General features: G+C 48.9%; 2 protein-coding genes across 4 annotated transcripts in view; one reads left to right on the forward strand and one right to left on the reverse strand.

Moving 5' to 3' along the window:
* Nucleotides 1-3,019, reverse strand: part of Nr2c2 (nuclear receptor subfamily 2 group C member 2) — an 88,205-nt gene extending 85,186 nt beyond the window's left edge. The window contains exon 1 of the mRNA XM_029557049.1: nucleotides 2,959-3,019. The gene's annotated coding sequence lies outside the window, so the exon portion shown is untranslated. The remainder of the gene's footprint in view (nucleotides 1-2,958) is intronic.
* Nucleotides 3,020-3,249: 230 nt separating this feature from the next.
* LOC103751466 overlaps nucleotides 3,250-3,670 on the forward strand; it is a 13,220-nt gene continuing 12,799 nt past the window's right edge. The window contains exon 1 of one of the 3 annotated variants that reach the window (XR_001872075.2): nucleotides 3,250-3,339. The gene's annotated coding sequence lies outside the window, so the exon portion shown is untranslated. The other 2 variants (XR_608025.3, XR_608024.3) reach the window with 2 other exon arrangements.

Below are 3,670 nucleotides of genomic sequence, written 5' to 3' on the forward strand. Positions count from 1 at the left end.
GCTAATAACTATCTATAACTCCAGTTCCAAGGGATCTTATGCCCTCTTCTGACCTCTGTGGGCATTGCAAAACATGTGTGCACCTATTGACATGCAGGCATAACACTCACACACATAAAAAAAAAAGTAGTCAAGTAAAATATTTTTTAAAAAAGACAAAAACCAAAAAAACTAGAACTTTTGATTTCAAGAAAACTGAGTACTTACTCCTTGGTAAAGTCAATGACATGATTATATTTGGGTTATTTATTTCTTCACATACAAACTTACTAACTTATTAACCTAGCAATAACAAATCAACTTGTAGAATGGGAAAAAGAGCACATGCCTTTAATCCCAGCACTTGGCAGAGGCAGGCGAATTCAAGGCCAGTGTGGTCTACATAGGGAGTTTCAGGCCAGCTGGGGCTACCGGGCAACCTTGTCTCAAAAAGAACAAAAAAAGAATGGGAAAAAGAGGGCTTCAGAGCTGGCTTAGTGGTAAAGAGCACTTGCTGTTCTTCCAGAGGACATGAGTTTGGTTCCTAGCACACATCACTGTAACAGGGCAGCTCACAGTTACCTGTAAGCACAGGTCCAAGGGATGTGCCCTCTTCTGGCCTCCTTGAGCACCCACACACAAGTGGCATTCACTCACACAGATACACACACACACACACACACACACACACAATCTTTTATAAAGGAGGTTGGAACAATGGCTCAATAGGTAAAACACTTTTCTAAGTAAGCATGACAGCCCGAATTGGGAACCCCAGTATACACAATGAAATTCAATAGTGTATCCTGGAGTGGTGGTACAAGCCTTTAATCCCAGCATGCCTGAGGTAGGGGCAGGTGGATCTTGGTGAAATCCAGGTTGGTCTGGTCTACACAACAAGTTTCAGACCAGCTGGGGTTATAAGGAGACCCTGTCACAAAAACAACAACCACACTCAAAAGTTGGGGTGTCAATGCAGATCTCTAACCTCAGGGCTGTGGGGCAAAGATAAGCAAATAGATCCTGGGGGCTTGTTGGCCAGCCGGTCTAGCCAATATGGCAAGCTCCAGGGTCAATGAGAGACTGTCTCAAAAGAGGTGAAAACACCCAATGCATATACCGCACGCATGGGTGGGCACACACATACAGAAACACAAACACAAGTGGGAAAAAAGGACTCAACTGGGTCCTTTCATTCATTATTACAACTCTAGTCAGGGGCAGGGTCTGTCGAGACCACTTCTGAAAATCATCCAAGTTCCATAGTAGACATTTTATTGCTGGACATGCTAATTTAACTGCCAAACAAGTGCACATAAAAAGGTACCAATTAAGTATGCAGCAACTCTCTTACCACTGATGTTCATTACCAACAATTCACTCAATAAAATGTGCCAGGTATTCTGCTAAGTACTAGATACACAATAATTCTGCCTCCCTCAAGTTGATAGCTCATCCAAGAGAACAGACATTAATCAAGCAATCACATACAGGAGTAAGTACAAAGTGAGATAAAGGCAATAAAGGAAAGGAACACAATAGAAACAATCTGGTCCAGACTAGCATTGGGAACCAGGGATGACTTCCCAGAGAAAGGAATGCTCTAGCAGAGATCTCAGCACGATTAGGAGTGGAGGAGGAATACGAGTGGCAGACAATTGGTATTAGGGTGAAAGGTCTGAAGATGGTAAGCCATGCTGTTAAGATGAAGGCGGACCAGTGTGTCCAGAACACAGAGAGCTAGTGGTTCAGGGATAAGAAAACCACAACAAGCATCAGAAAAGGCTTATAAGTAGGGAGCAAGCAAAGGGCTTCTACCACTCCTGGAGCTTGCAAATTGTAAAGCATTCCATATTTCTGTTATTACTCCTGGGTTCAGACTTTGTTTCAATTCAGTGTTTTTTGCTCATATATATATATATATATATTGTCTTTTTGAGACAGGGTCTCCCAGTAGCCCCAGCTGGCCTGGAACTTACTATGTAGACCAGGCTGGCTTCAATGAGATCAGTCTGCCTCAGTCTCCCAAGTAAGGGCATGTGCTACCACACCCTTAAGGGTTCCAGGAGCCCTTCTTTTTATTTACATTAATTCATTTAACTCTTAAACAGGGAAGGTTCTATTACTGTTCAGATGAGGATATTAAGGCTCAAAAAAGGTTATGTAACTTACCCAGAATCACACTGCTTAGTAAACTGAGCTGATAACTAGACCAGTCACTTTCAACGTTTTGTGTGTCCAGAGATAGGGAGAGAACAGAATTCACATGTACGGAATCATAGGCACATATATACGGGGATCTGTGCCAGCCATCTTTGCATTCCTAACCCAGAGCTGGGGTATTAGTGAGGTTTAGCAAATATCTAATGGATTCAAATGGATTTAAGAAGCTGACAAGGGACTTAAATCTGGAAGTGATTTTCTAAGGCTGTTCAGCAAAGCCAGGTATTCAGCAAAGCCTTTCCTTCCCACCTTCAAGCTTCTGCTTTTCCTGAATGCCTCTATTCAATTATCACAGCCTCAGAGAATCCTGCCCTCCTTATTCTGCAATCTAAACTAGTCCCCATCATCATCCAGTTTCGAACTGACCACTTCTGAGCCTTTTAATCCTCCAGCATCCAAAAATTAGGGGGTGGGGAGGGAACGAACACACCTTGACAGGCTTATTTCTCTAGATGTATGCCTAGTGTCTATAATGAAGTACATCTGCGTTTAATGAGGTATAAAAGAGCGTCACCTGAGAGGTTTTCCATTCCAGTTGGTTGGTTTTTGAGACAGGTTCTCCCTGTAACCCCAGCTGGCCTGGAACTCGCTATGTAGACCTTGATCTTCCAGAGTATCTACCCGCCTCGGCCTCCTGCCTGCGGGGATGGATATCTCACGCCTAGCCCTATTTTTATACCAACATTTTGGGATACGGACGTGGGGGCAGTCCCTGCACCACAAGAAATAAAAACCAACCAAATATTTGCGAATTACTTTGAGGCTCGCAGAGTAGCCTGGACTGCATTTTCAATCCTGAGAGGCGCGGCTTGGCTAAAACGGTTGGTGTCCCCATTTCACTGGCTGGAGCTGAGCGTCAGAACGTCCCCGTGCGGAAGAGCTCTTGTCACTAGGCCACGCCGGGGGCTCAACCCACTCGGCCGCCTTCCGGGCCAGAGTTCCACCGCCCCGGCCCGAGGCCGCGACTCCGCTCCCGTCCCGCCCTCTCTTGCCCCAGCCAACCACCACGACCCGGGGGCGGCACCACAGGCCGCGGCCCTCCGATCTAGGCGGTGATTGGCCAGCTCAGCCGTCGCTCAGGAGGTCGCGCCCTGCACCCGCCTCTCTCCCTTCACCCTCCCTTCCAGAAAAACGGCGGTAGGGTCGGGGTGGCTGCCAACGGCAGGCGGGGAGCGCAGGGGCTAGGAGCGGGGAGCGAGGCAGGAGGACTGGAGAAGGCGAGGTGCGCGCCGAGGGGAACTCGGCCGGCCGGCGCAGCGGGGACAAGATGGCGGCGTTGGCGGAGGGCCAGGCGTGAGGCGGGGCCGCGGCCATTCCCCTCCGCCCCCGCGGCGCGCGGCCGGCCCGGTCAGGGCAGCGGCTCGGGTAGCCTCGCTCGACCGCGGGCGGGCGGGGAGGGCGCGGCCCGGCCCACTATGCAAAGCGCCGGGCGCCACCGCCGCCCCGTGGCAAAGGTAAAAGGCCGGGT

This window comes from Nannospalax galili, unplaced genomic scaffold (assembly GCF_000622305.1).
Source record: "Nannospalax galili isolate Female #2095 unplaced genomic scaffold, S.galili_v1.0 scaffold406, whole genome shotgun sequence".
NCBI classification, from domain to species: Eukaryota; Metazoa; Chordata; class Mammalia; order Rodentia; family Spalacidae; genus Nannospalax; species Nannospalax galili.